General features: G+C 42.9%; 1 protein-coding gene and 1 pseudogene across 2 annotated transcripts in view; both read right to left on the reverse strand.

The window, feature by feature from the left end:
- Positions 1-12039, reverse strand: part of MAPK6 (mitogen-activated protein kinase 6) — a 48032-nt gene extending 35993 nt beyond the window's left edge. The window contains exon 1 of one of the 2 annotated variants that reach the window (XM_058737711.1): positions 12021-12039. The gene's annotated coding sequence lies outside the window, so the exon portion shown is untranslated. Of the gene's footprint in view, positions 1-352; positions 491-12020 lie in introns of those variants that run through there. The other variant, XM_058737710.1, reaches the window with a different exon arrangement.
- LOC131518533 (U6atac minor spliceosomal RNA) lies at positions 2102-2155 on the reverse strand (annotated as a pseudogene).
- Positions 12040-14617: the final 2578 nt, after the last annotated feature.

Consider the following 14617-nt stretch of genomic DNA (forward strand, 5'->3'; position numbering starts at 1 on the left):
GCGGAGCAGCTGGGCCCCGGGGCCGGCGGGCGCGGCCGGGCCCGGCAGCCGGCGAGGGGCGTGCCGGGTGGGAGGGGCGCGCCGGCCGCTCTGCCGGCCCCACGCGGGGACCCCAGCCCGCCGCCCGCCGCCCGCCGGCTCGCGCGGGGACGCGCCGGCCAGGCCCGAGCGGGCGGGCCGGCGGGCGGGAGGGCCGGAGACGGAACAAAAGCGCCTTTGTTGAGCGGCGGCCGCCGGAGGGTCACACACAATGGAGGAAGGAGCCGGCTCCGCCGCCGCCGGCGGGCCCGCCGCGGCGCCCTCCAGAGCCGCCCTGCCGGCGCGCCCCGCACACGTACACACACACACTCACGGGACTTCTCCGGCTCATCGAGGGAGTGCGGGGCCCGCGGACAGCCCCCAATGTCGGCTCAGGTCTCCGGCTGTGCTGGCGGCAGCGGCGTCTCCGAGGCTCTCGCTTTGCCGCAGTCGCCGCCATGTAACCCCGACCCGCGAGAGAGGGCGAGGGAGAGGGGGCGGGGTATCCATGAGCCACGCCCCCTCGCGTCACAGGCTCACTCCACGGGTTCCCCCGCCCCCGCTCGGCCCCGAGCGCCTTGCACGCGCCGGAATTTCCAACGCTGGTGACTGGGTTCCGCGCGCTGCGGGGGCGGCGGGAGAGGCACGCGGTGTCATCAGCCACCTCAGGTGGGCTGGGCTGGGCCGGGGGCTGGGTGGGAGGTGGGCAGACGGGCCCTCTGTGCTCTGCCCTTGCCACATCACTATAGCACAAAGTGACCAAACTCCTTGCTAGTGTTTATTTGCTCACCTACTACGGGCAAGCCACTGGGCCATCCGAGAGGAGTGAGCCTTAGCCCGTGTGCTTAGGGATGGGCCGGGAAACAAGAAAGCCTGGGCCTGAAGACAGGTTGGCTAAAAGGTAGCAGCCTGAGTACGAAGCCAACACTGTTAGCGGCTAAAAGCTAAGAAGGTCATTAATTCTACCTGAGGGTTAGGAGGAGGGCTTCTAAGTGAGGTCGCCACGGGTGATCTTTCATCTGGACCAGAAGGAGCAGATATAACCAGAGGAGGCTCAGCTGGATCTGAAGGAGATATAACCAGAGGAGACGAGGGGGAGGGTGTTGTTGCGTTGGGAACAGCAAGACAGCTAAAACAGGAAGGAGAGCACCTGGCTTGTTGCTGAGCTGGGACTAGGCCTGAATCAGAATTTGGGAAGGGGTGTACTGTGAGATGTAGTGGGAAATGTAGATTGGTGCCTTCTTGGGACTACTTGGATGAAAGCAAACTTAATTTTATTTACCATGACTTATTTGGTCCAAGGAGCCTTTCCAGCATTTATGGGAAATTTATGTAGTTATTTGTCAATTTAGAGACACGGGTCAGCACTTTTTTTTTTTTTTTTTTTTTTTAATATATGAAATTTACTGTCAAATTGGTTTCCATACAACACCCAGTGCTCATCCCAAAAGGTGCCCTCCTCAATACCCATCACCCACCCTGCCCTCCCTCCCACCCCCCATCAACCCTCAGTTTGTTCTCAGTTTTTAACAGTCTCTTATGCTTTGGCTCTCTCCCACTCTAACCTCTTTTTTTTTTTTTTTTTCCCTTCCCCTCCCCCATGGGTTTCTGTTACGTTTCTCAGGATCCACATAAGAGTGAAACCATATGATATCTGTCTTTCTCTGTATGGCTTATTTCACTTAGCATCACACTCTCCAGTTCCATCCACGTTGCTACAAAAGGCCATATTTCATTCTTTCTCATTGCCACGTAGTATTCCATTGTGTATATAAACCACAATTTCTTTATCCATTCATCAGTTGATGGGCATTTAGGCTCTTTCCATAATTTGGCGATTGTTGAGAGTGCTGCTATAAACATTGGGGTACAAGTGCCCCTATGCATCAGTACCCCTGTATCCCTTGGATAAATTCCTAGCAGTGCTATTGCTGGGTCATAGGGTAGGTCTATTTTTAATTTTCTGAGGAACCTCCACACTGCTTTCCAGAGCGGCTGCACCAATTTGCATTCCCACCAACAGTGCAAGAGGGTTCCCGTCTCTCCACATCCTCTCCAGCATCTATAGTCTCCTGATTTCTTCATTCTTCCATCCTTGTCAAGGGGAGTGCTAACCTTCTCTCCTTTCATACAACACTCAGCACATTTTTTCAATGACTTAATAATTCCTGGTGAGGACCAAACGTTTGGTAGCCCCTTAACCATTATTATGCCCATCTTCAAGCTTGAGGCAAATAACCACTTTAAATATCACATAGTAGCTTGAAGTTAAGTGGTTGGGATAGAGCTGGTGTGTTCTATATGTTTTATATTTAAAACAGTATCATCTGAGTACCAGGTGTGAAGAGGTTGAGTAGATAAAACCAAGAGAAAGGGGGAGCCTGTTTCCAACCGCAAGATTTTGTGGATGCAGTCTCTCTGCAACAAGAGCTCCTTAGGTGTGACCATTACACATCCCTCCTGCCCCCGCAATAGGATACCCTCAGATCCCTGAGACACCCTTCCTTCCTTGTCCATCAATGTTTGATCACCAGCAGGAGATAGGAGGAAAACAAATAAATACTGCTTTTCCCTTGAGAGCTTGTAATGTAGTGTCAACTCCTGACGTCCAGCAAAGACAACCAAAAGAACCTGTTGATCAAAGCCAAGTTTATTGCTTACAACAGTAAGTGATACCACTATGTTGATAGTCTTAGCATCTCAAAAAGGGACGTCATGCGTAGAATAGTTCTAAGATTCAGGGCATCTGGTTTAAGACAAGTCTTTTCAATGAAAGCATGATTGAGACTGGACTGAATTTATAATATCATTCAGGACGATTACAGGGAGGGGAGAGTTTTGAAGGGAGCCTAGAAGAGTAAATAATTGTTTGACAAATTCAAGAGTAATCTGTTGAGGAGCAGGCTGTTTATCCTGACGAAGGCTAGGTCAGTCAATAGTCTGTTGTTCAGATAAATGGACTTTGAGGAAATTCCTGAAACCGCAGTTAAGTTATTTGCAACTTCATCTTCTTGGGCAAGAATTTCTTGGAATTGAAGTCAAGTTTCTGTGAATGGTGGAGTTGTAAAGGCATGTTAATGTCATCGGTCTTCGTTCTCAATCCTATTGTGTGGCTGTAAATAGTTTCAGTTCTCAGTAGTTTTTCAAACTGAAGGCTATGATCCAGTAGTGAGTAGTGAAGTGATTTTGGTGGATTATGACTTGCATTTTTTCTTGTGGAAATAGAATAAAAAACTAGAGAGCATTGCCTATAATAAATGGTAAATACTGTTTTGTGAAACTTATGTTTCCATTATCTACTATATTTCAACAAATCTGAAATGTCATTAATCATGACATGCCATTATTTTATGTACTATTAAGAAAGTGAAAACAACACAAGTGAAAACTCTTATCAAAATATGATACTCTATTGCTGCATCCTGGTTTTAGAAATATTAACACAGAAGACCTATTTTCTTTTCATTGTTATTTTTGAGAGACAGAGACAGAGCACGAGCCAGGGAGGGGCAGAGAGAGAGGGAGACACAGAATCGGAAGCAGGCTCCAGGCTCTGAGCTGTCAGCACAGAGCCGACGTGGGGCTAGAACCCATGAACCGTGAGATCATGACCTGAGCCAAAGTTGGACACTCAACCGACTGAGCCACCCAGGCTCCCCTAGAAGACTTATTTCTTAAAATTGATGAAATAAAGTATATATAAATGAGCCAATTGGATAACAGTGTAAAATGTATTTCTACTTATCTCTCATTATTGCTATGAACTATGCTGTTGTCAAAAGAGTCTGAAAGCCACTGTTGTAGTGGAGTCATGCAGGAGAGGATCGAGTAAGTACACCATAAAGCAGCATGAGATGATTACTTCCAGAACAGAAATGCAAATTACCTGCTCTTATTGGAAAGAACAATTAATGAGGACATCAGGAAAGCTTCAACTGGAAGAGGGAATATCTGAGCCTGGGCGTGATTCCATCAGGAAGGATCAGGGAAAAAATTTCTGAATGAGAGAGCAAAATGTACAAAGGCATGAATGTGCCAGGCACACTTTGGAAGTAGAAGAAATCTGACAGGCCTAGGGGAATGCAGACAAGTTAGCACCAGACTGAGAAGGCCTTGTTTGGATGCCAAAACTTTTGGATTTATGTTAAAGGCAGTAGGAGAGGCACTTAGATGATACAACTAGTACTTTAGAAAGGTAATTCTGCCATAAATGGGAAAGGTGGGTTAGATGAACAAGAAATTAGAGACAGGGAGAAGGTAGGAGAATCTATTGCTTTTTCTGCCCTGCATCCTTAATCTGGTAACAATACTCTGATGCCCTCTAAGGGCCACTCTTTACTGGGTAAGTCAGAATTCTGTCACAGTGACGGAAAACCCAATCCAAACTCTGGTTTAAACATGAGAGAAAAAGAAAGAGAGAGAATGTGTCTCTAGTGGGCACAGAAAGGGAATGACGATACAAGCGATAGTCTTGGGGCAGAATCAGAGGGAGTTGGTGAATGCTTAGATGAGTGAAGGGTAAGTCTCTAGTCACCCAGTTGCCCTCACTTCACCTGTTTGAATTTAAATTCCCTCATTAGACTACTTGTTTTATCTTTTTCCAACTCAATTACTATCTTCCTATTAAGATAAACTGCCAGTATCATGATTTGCAAGATGGAGAGCAAAACAGATTTTAAAAATACAGACCACTAAGCTTGATGCCAAACCCTGGAAATTTCCTAATATAAATCACAGAACACAGTGTGTTAGGGAAAATGTAACTATTAGTAGGAGTCATGGAGTCTTTTCAAGTAAATCATTACAAAGAAATACCACTTCCTTTCTTGATAGGATTATTACATTATTGAACAAATGTGTTGGTCATTTCAAAAAGTCAAGATACCTTTAGGTTGGGATGAGAGGATATGGGTTTATATTATTGCAGAGAAACGTTGATTGGAAGAATGCTGATTAATGGAGTGACACAAATCTTGAAGCCTTGCGTTCTCAAAAACAGCAATACACATTTTTCTTCCCCTTTTGCCCAGTCCTGAGTAATGTTTTTGTCAATGTTTTGAATTAAGATACTTAGCAAATTTAAGAACTCAGATCAGAATATGATAGACGACAGAATAATTATTCAAAATCATGGTTTTTACAGAAAGAGATGACATTTAACTGTAGTAAATATAAAGTATAGCCTCTTTGTTCAGAAAAGTCATTTGGAAAGGACCAGGACTTGGGAGATTCAGCTTGACTTGATAATATAGGGGTAAATTACAGATACTCATGCGGCATGAGCAATCATAAAAAAATAATAATGACATAATGTAAATTGTGTTAAAGTGATACACCCAGCATTCAAATCACAGGGGTATCAGACCTATGCTGTTGAGCTCAGAATTTCTGAACTTTTTGTGTTCAAATATAGATATCACATAAAAAGAACTACCATACATAACAAATTAGGATTCTTTCAGAAGAGACATCCAAGAAAAGTGTGGAAATCTTATACTCTGAAAAACAGATGAGGGAATTGGGTCTATTTAACCTGCAGAAAAGAGATCTGCTAAAGGGTTGTTATGCAGAGGAAAGAGTAGATGTGTTTCGTGTTGCTTTGGAGTTCAGATCTAAACCATCAGGAGGGCTATTTCCAAGAGGAAAATTTTGGCTCAGTATAAGAAAGGACAGTTTTGGATATTGGAACTGAACCATAGTGGACAGGACTTCCTGGTGAAGTGCGGTGCTACATTGCCGGAAGCATTCAATCAGAAAACAATGGCCACCTGTCAGGGTGCTATAAAAGGAAATGAGGAAGGAGGGGCCTGCAGAGATGTGTAACATCCAAGGTCTTCTCTAACTTGAAGCTTCTATGTATCTATGTTTATACTCTTAATTTAAAATGATTGCTCTCTTAGACATGGTTTCTAAAAGAACACATTGTAATTTGATTTGTAAATAACTTTCCACTGAAGAAATGCATTGCCAAGTACAGTTGATTCTTTGTTCATGGTAGCTTTGTTCTATAAAGTCACCAAGAACACTGAATTAGTGACTGCTGAGCCATTGCTTCTAGGGGAAATAACAGGATTAGGATCCTGCAAAACTCTGGTCTCAACATTTTTGCCAATCAGTCATTGTATAATTTTGTGTTCTGTGTGTTTCTATTTAAAGACACCTAATTTAATATATATTGTTGATTCTTTAACATTAAACTCATGGCCAAAAGCACTATAACTCATGCTAAATGAAGAATATCTAACATATAATCTCTGAAAGGCATATTACACCTTTCTTATACTTAGGGACACTCGCCAGCACATCAGTATTATTCTTAGGGACCATTTTAAACAGCTAAATCACCACCACCACCAACAACAACAAAACAAAAAAATATGGCACTAAATAGACCACAGAAAAGACACTTGCTTATAGTATGAGAGTTGATACAAGAAGGTAGACTACTGCCTTGTTCAACCTCTATGGAAACGTAGACATAAGGCAACAAATTTTTCACCACTCTTTGCATAACCACAAATGACTGAAAATGCTGAGTATTGATTTTGCTTTTCTTGTGTTATTAGTGGATTGGCATCTGGTTTACAGTGTACAGTCTTTGGGACAAATAAATTGAAGCAAGTAGTCAAGTTTGCAAACAGAATCTGCGAGTAACGAGAGTTGACTATAGTTAAAAATTATGAAGAAACTGTCTTCAGTCAAAATCCATTAAAACTGTATGTAAAGTTCATTAAGAGGCAGATCAGTTGAATGCTTTTATGAGGTGGGAGACACCTATAAAGGAAAATCAAAGATCCTACATTTAACTTGATGGGACAACAAAGAGCTTACCCCTTGGGAGAATGGTAATAGCATCATTTGTCAAATTCCTACCAAGCAGCCTGTTTCGGGTAAACAGTTTATAAACATTATATCATTCTCTTAGGCTATGATAAATGGGATTTTGTAGAAAAGCTGCAGTAAGTAAGCTACTTAAATTTTTTTAGATAAAGCCAGGCTTTCTGTGCAATAAAATTACTTTCTGAAACAAAAATGTGTACACTTCTTGAATAATGGTTATGTAACTAAACATTTAAGTGTACTGGGAAATACCTATTGGAGTAATTTTGAGAATAATCCGGGTTTCTGCCACATAACCACTGTAAATAGAAAGAATAGACATGATTTCCTTCTGCCCATCCACAGGGACTGATAAATATTTTCAACTGTGGGGACAAAGCAGCTTTCACTGTACAAGGTCATTCCCTTCCCTTTTGCATTCCAAAATAGACAAGCTATCTGTCACTTGGGAAAGAAGGTAATTACTATCTGTAACTCTAAGTAAACTTGTGTGGAAGATTTGTTTACATTCAGCATTCTGAGTACTCAAGTTATCAACTAGTATGTAGTATGATTTAGTAGGTCTGCCTTCCACAATCCCATCTCCCACCTTCTGTTTGACAAATATTTTGCCAGCTGGCAGTTGCCACTACTCAGACACCCTCCCCTGAAAATGTTATCATCCCTATAGATCCAGACCCACCTCTGGGGTCTTGACTGAAGCCATCACCATCTCTAACAATGCCCTAGGTATGGTGTCCTGAAACAAAAATAGCGAGGCCCTCAGGAGGCCTAAGATCCATCTGCCCACCCTGGGTGGCTCTATCTTTGTGAATGCCCGTGTTAGGCTGCCAAAGGCCTCTCCCCACGTCCCCCAACCTCACCCCCACGCCTCCCATACTCAGGGTGTTATACAGGACCCCACATTCAGAAAGACTATGCTTGTTTTAATACTCTACTGTTGCCATCTTGAAATTCCTAATAATTTTATCCTCCTTTTCTTAGTTTTTTATTTTTTGAGAGAGGGAGAAAGAGTACACACGTGTGTGTGTGAGCTGGAGAGGGGCAGGGAGAGAGAGTAAGAGAGAGAATCCCAGGCAGGCTCCTTGCTGGCAGTATAGAGCAGGTCTCAGGGTTTGATCTCACAAATCAGATTGTGAGATTGTGACCTGAGCCAAAATCAAGAGTCAGATGCTTAACTGACTGGGCCACCCAGGCGCCCCAGCTAATAATTTTATCTTTGAACTTCTGTTTTATAGTACAATTGATGGGACAATGGAGCATGCATGTGAGTAAGAGAAGCAATATGCACGTCCACTGTTCCTTGCTGCCCCATTCACAGAGAGCATTCTCCATGCCCCACAAGCACAGAATACTCATGGACCCACACTGTGCTGGAGTTCAGTGAAACAAAGCCAGTGAGTACAGGGGGTGTTATGCCCACAGCTGAGTAAGTGGAGGGGGCTGATAACTCCAAAAGGCCATGCTTTCCATTGAAACCAGAACTTGCTGGGGCGCCTGGGTGGCTCAGTCGGTTGAGCGTCCGACTTCAGCTCAGGTCACGATCTCGCGGTCCGTGAGTTCGAGCCCCGAGTCAGGCTCTGGGCTGATGGCTCGGAGCCTGGAGCCTGCTTCCGATTCTGTGTCTCCCTGTCTCTCTGCCCCTCCCCCGTTCATGCTCTGTCTCTCTCTGTCTCAAAAATAAATAAATGGTAAAAAAAAAAAAAAAAAAAAGAAAGAAAGAAACCAGAACTTGCTTTGAAACCAGAAAGAAGGCAATGTCATTCTAAGAAACACAAAAGACCAAGGAACCCTATTGTACCCTCTCTTGTGTTTCTTCCCTGTATTAGCCAACCACTTATGCTGAAAACATTTCCTTTTCCTTTCGGTCCTTTCTTCCTCCTCATGAAGGCAAAGGTAGACAGTCCTGGCAGAACGTGTATCAAGAAGTGAAATAATAATGGTTAAGTTAGTTTTCTGCGGTGTTCCACTGCTTTGGTAAGAACAAAACATATATGCATGTATGAGCTATGAAACAAATTGTGTCATTTTGGTGACTTCACATAGGAGTTAAATGCTCTTGTATTTCAAACTGGCATTGTTTATGGCAATATAAAAATTGTGAAATCCATGCTAATAACAAAATATTTCCTTAGCACGATATTAAAGTTATAATAAACTGTCTATCTAAATTTAAAACACCAGGACAAGTCGAGAGAGACCAGAAGGAAGGAAAAAACCTTTATGTTTTAGTATCTTTAGCTGCATTTGTTTTTTTCTTTTTGAACAAGGGACCCCAGAAATTATGTATCTGGCTTTGATACAAAAGAATACCAGCAGCCCTACCCTGAAAGGGGAAAGACTCCCTACCTAATGCCACTCCCCTCACTGGTGGGCTTAGGGCAGGAGAGGTGAGAGACTATCTGTGCCAGGTGGATATGACATTCCAGTCTGCCACAGAGCCCAGCCACCCACACTGGGAGCTGCATTTCCTGTAGTAAACACACTGGCTTCATTACTCATGGAGGTAGGAAGTGGGGGAGGAAGGAAGACCTTGTTCAGCTGCTGGGGCCCATTTTCCCCATGGAAACAATGCCATGGTGTCCATTCTTCTCACAGAGTGGCATATGTGCTAAGTGGGCTCCTATGAGTGGGCCTGAGAACCTAACCCAGGTTTGTCACATTGTTTCTCTGAGGAAAGTGCATTTTCAGTTTCAAACAACCAAGTTAGAAATCAACTTTGGGGAACACATCTTGGTCATACAGGAGCTGTCTGTACCTTCCTCGCTCAGAAATGCTCACCACAGACAAGGATGGTGTCTGTCAAAACCTAGGTAAGCATTAAAGAGAAGGTTTATATTAAAAGTAAGAACTTTATCCTCTCAGTGGGATGAGGAGTCCAGTCCTTCAGATGTGTAGCTTGAAGAAGTTGATTGTAGGTTCACCAGGGATGATTGGTCTCTGGCAACCAACACACGCCTACCAAACCCAAGAAACTGTGTACTGCAAACCAGATGCCAATCTACTAAGAACTCGAGAAAAACTGTGCTCAGTTGGACTAAAGATCTGTCTAGTCTGGTATTCTCTAACGATGGTTGTGAACCTCTGTTCTATTCATTGTGAACTCTAGTGTTGAGCATAGGCCCTGAATTTAATGTTCTCTCAAATGTTGAAAATGAAGTGGGGTTGCCTGGCTGCCTCAGTCGGTAGAGCATGTGACTCTTAATGTCAGGGTCATAAGTTCAAGTCCCACATTGGCCATGGAGCCTACTTTAAAAAAAATTGGGGTACCTGGGTGGCTCAGTCGGTTAAGCTTCCGACTCTTGATTTCATTTCAGGTCATGATCTCATGGTTCATGGGTTGGAGCCCTCTGTTGGACTCTGCACTCACAGTATGGAGCCTGCTTGGGATTCTCTGTCACTCCCTCTCTCTCTGCCCCTCCCCTGCCTCCCTCTCCCTCTCTCTCAAAATAAATAAATGTCAAAAAAAATTATAAACAACACAGATGTTTAAAAAAAAGAAAATGAAGTATTTTTTAATATTGTAATTGCTCTCTATGACATAAAATTCAGAAAGGTAAGGATTTCCTCCAAATATCCACTTATTTAATAATTTTTTTAAAGCAACTTTCTTCGCAGGGAATCTGATTATTTTAGTTCCCCTTTATTACAACCTTATGTATCTACCAGGCTCTTTTTTTAAGGGTTTGGGGCAGAATTAGGTGCATGATTCCAGGTATTCATTATCATTATGTCAAATGTAGGATAAAACAATGTTTCCAGTTTTATTTTCCACATTCTTAGCACCAAGAGCTAGCATCATTCTATATGACTTTAGGAAACAGTCAACAATAACTCATGGTTCTCTTTCTTTCTTTCTTTTTTTCAGTAGGCTCCATGCCCAACATGGGCTTGAACTCCTGACCCTGAGATCAAGAGTCTCAGGCTTTACAAACTGGACCAGCCAGGTGCCCCTGGCCTTTCTTGAAAATAAAGCATAGCTCCTTTCTTGTGGCTCCTTTCGTGAAATAAAGCATAGCTCCAAGCTCTTCTTTTAAGTATGCTTCAGATTAACAATCCTAAATACATTATTCAAAATTAGTACAGGATGAAACTTATTTGTCTCACTTATGTCCACTCACATAGCTTTGTGCAATTTATCTTTTCTTCAGTTTGGATCCATCTGCTTGGTATTTAGTACCCCAGAGAGCTTCAGGACATCTCAGCCCAGTGACTTTTTTTTATATGAGTCTGCTTCCAAGCAGTCCCTAAAAGTCTTAAATAAGACAAGTCTTCCAGCAGTAATTCATGGGGGTTCCACTCTGAAATCAGAAGAATCCATCTGGTATCCTGCACTGACAATAGATAGCAGACCTAGGGACTGGTCCCAGTTCTGCCACTTATTAGTTGTTAGACTACAGGCAAATCATTTAATCTTACTATTTTTTAAAGTAGGCTTTACACCCTACATGGGGTTTGAACTCATGACCCTGAGATCAAGGCCTGAGCTGAGATTAAGAGTCGGACGCTTAGCTGACTGAACCACCCAGGTGCCCCTAATCTTATTTTTTTAATGGTATAAATAACACCTGCCTCACCTCCCTCCCAGGATTGTTCCAAGGATTACCTGAGACTGTGTCTGTGAAAGCACTCTGAAAATGCTAAACAACTGCATAAATAAAGGGTGTCATTAACATCATCATTCAGTAGCTCACCTGGTTAAAACATGGTTTCCTGAAGGTAAGCCAGCTCTCTTTCCTTTCATTCAATCCATCCCACAGAGGTTCTTCTAGTGCCTATTTTATCCAAGATAGAACTTTTCCCCCACTTTCTTGGTAACTTGGGTAGGATTTCTTTTTCAATGTTTATTGTGTAAATTGGTAGACATTTTTTAAAAAGTGCAATGTCCACTCCGTGCTTATTTCTGTCTCAAAGAGATGTGGTCAAATAGTGAAGCAGGAGACACGCTTGAGCACGCTGCTGCCAAGGTGGAAGGCCAGAGCACAATCCCTACCCGCATCTCCCCCCAGAAAGCAGTCTTCTGCTACCCTCAGGCTAGGAGAGACAGAAAGGAAAGCCTAGAGGGGGTGCAGCAAAGCGGTTAGTGAAGAGAACACGAGGAATAACTGTATACAACCTCTCAGATCCCAACGATCAGTATTATAATAAATAGATTTACTTACATGAAAGCAGCTTAAAGCAAATCTCCTTTAATTTAGCCTGTGGTCCATTCAGCAAAGAAACATTTCTTCCATTTTTAGAAGCTTCTGATGGAGATTTATAGATACTGTTTCCAGAGGAAAAATAAAAGGCAAGTGATTCTCGGGGAAGAGAGGAAAAACACAAAATTTTTAAATGATTTAGCTGTACAGCAGGTTATGAAGGAAGGAAAAGGAAGAGATTAAAATGGTTCTTTCCCTCCTCCCTCTGTGACTCAGAGATTCATCCTAAAAATAATTTTCATTCCAGTTTGGGGAAGCTGAGCAAAGACTCACGTCTCCACATTCCAAGTTCCATGATGGCCTTGGAGAGGGAGGGAACCAAAGGAAGAGGAAAATGGGAAACAGTAACTATTAAAGGTAACCTGGAAAAGACTTTATCTACTCAGAAGAGGTGAGGTGAAATTAAACACCAGGCTAGCTGTAATGAAGCAAGCATTTTCTGTTCTTGCCCTAGTCTGAGGTATGTCGTGTCAGCCAGGATGAAGCCTCAACTTGCCTTTCAGCCTTATTTCCTACCAGCTCTTCTGGTGATCAGTGTTTTACTCATTCAAATGAATTTTTGTCTTCTAACATCATTCCCCTTTCTTGTTTTTTTTTTAATTTTTATTTTTTCATTTTATTATTATTTTTTTTAGGTATAATGGGTCATTCCTCTTTCTTTGTATCAGCAGCAGAAGGTTCTTGTTTAGGTGTTTCTTTAGTCACATTTAATTGATATTAGTATGTTCATTTTAAAAAGAGATTTTTATTTTTAAGGTATTTCACACTTACAGAAAAGTTGTTCACGTAGCATACTGAATTCTTTTTTTTTTTTTTTTTTTTTAACCTGAACAATTGGAGAGTAACCTGACAGATAGCAACATGCATTGACTAGATGCCCTTCAAGGAAGGACTTGTTGCCCAGCCTTGGAGACTGTAGTCGGCACACAGCTGTCAACTTGCATTTCCTTCAGGGTTTGCCTCATCTGCAGAGAGCCATCTTGCCCAAGGAGATGCCCCTTTCCCAGGTGGCCCAAATCCAATGACTGATAATGGCAAGGATAGAAAGGCCTGGCTATTTTGGCCCTGTGCAAGACAACTTCAGTGGCCATTTCCGCCCGAGAGCTCCCAGTGGGGTTAGCTGAGGCTATCAGCCTGCAGCTCAGATCAACTTCTACGTCTCCCCACTCCTGTTTGCTTCCCCTCCTATCCACAGATGTTGATCCCAAGAGCTCTCCCTAATAATTATCCTGAAGACTAAAGTCTGCCTCAGAGTGTGTTCCTAAAACACCCAAACTACTACTCAGCCAGGACAGGTCTGAGAAAGCAGACAATAAAATGGAGTTTTGGATCTGCATCACTCACCATTCACCTGGTAGGAAGACCTCGTCACTGGTGATAGATGGAGGTCAGACGGTGACTGGCAAAAGGTGGCAGCCCAGTTATTAAGATTTTCACCAGCGATGAATTGGGGTAGTATACCAGTGAAAGAGAATGTATTAGCTTTTGTACTGTGTGGAGGAGATAGTAACTACAAGGGGATTGAATGGTTATTGTGTAGCCCTCCTGAAGCTCTAGGTAAAGAAATGAAAAAGCTGAGAAAATGACTAGCAGACAGCTGAAAGCCAAGTGTGAGAACCAGAAGGTCTCTTTCATAGCAAGTAAAGAGGCTTTCATAACCTGCAGTGGAGAGAACCGGATCGAGCTAAACCGTTATGTAACCAAGAGCCAAAGGTTAAACTACCAAGTAAACTAGGTCTCCTATGCTAGAGATGCTGCTGTGGTTGAGAAGGAGTGAGACCCTGGCACATGGAATGGGGACATCTGAGCTGATGCCCCCCAAAATCTTGAATTCCCAGATTTCTCTTGATCCTCGGAGCCTGAAGAAGTGAGCTACCCTTCCCTATTAAAAGCCGCACATTCCCTTTGCTTGAGAAAATAATGCCAAGGCCTCTCTCTGCAAGACAACATGTGACTCCCCAGTATCTGCCCCCACCTCCCCTCCTGTCCACTAAATCTATAACTAGGGTGACGTGGCAGCATAACCCACCTGGGGACATGCTAGGCCTGAGAAGCGAGCAAAGAAACTAGACCCCAAAGGAGCAAAAAGATCTAACCAGCATGGACTGCAGGAGGTGGCGGGAATACACATGGGACTAGATTCTGAGGATACTTGATCAAAGGGGATAGAGCATGAGATTAGATAACAATTTGTGTGTGCTCTCCCATAGTCAAAGATTTACACTCTGATGTAAATCTTACTTGCCAGTAAAATGGCTTCTGTGAAGCATGGTAAAAGTGATGGCCCATGCTGAGTGAGATCAAAATACCATAAATGTCTTGGCAGGTGGGAGAGGAAAGAATTAAAATGCTAAGAGAAATTTAAAAATAATAAAACATCTAGGAGTGAATTTAACAAGACTTGTACACTGAAGTAAAAAGGGGGGGGGGATAAATTTAATAAGACCTATACACTGGAGAGTACAAAACCTTGTTGAAAGAAATTAAAGAAGACCTAAATAAATGGAAAGATATTCCATGTTCTTTTATTGGAAGACTTACTGTTGTTTCAATGCTAA

The sequence above is a fragment of the Neofelis nebulosa genome, chromosome 7, assembly GCF_028018385.1.
Source record: "Neofelis nebulosa isolate mNeoNeb1 chromosome 7, mNeoNeb1.pri, whole genome shotgun sequence".
NCBI lineage: Eukaryota > Metazoa > Chordata > Mammalia > Carnivora > Felidae > Neofelis > Neofelis nebulosa.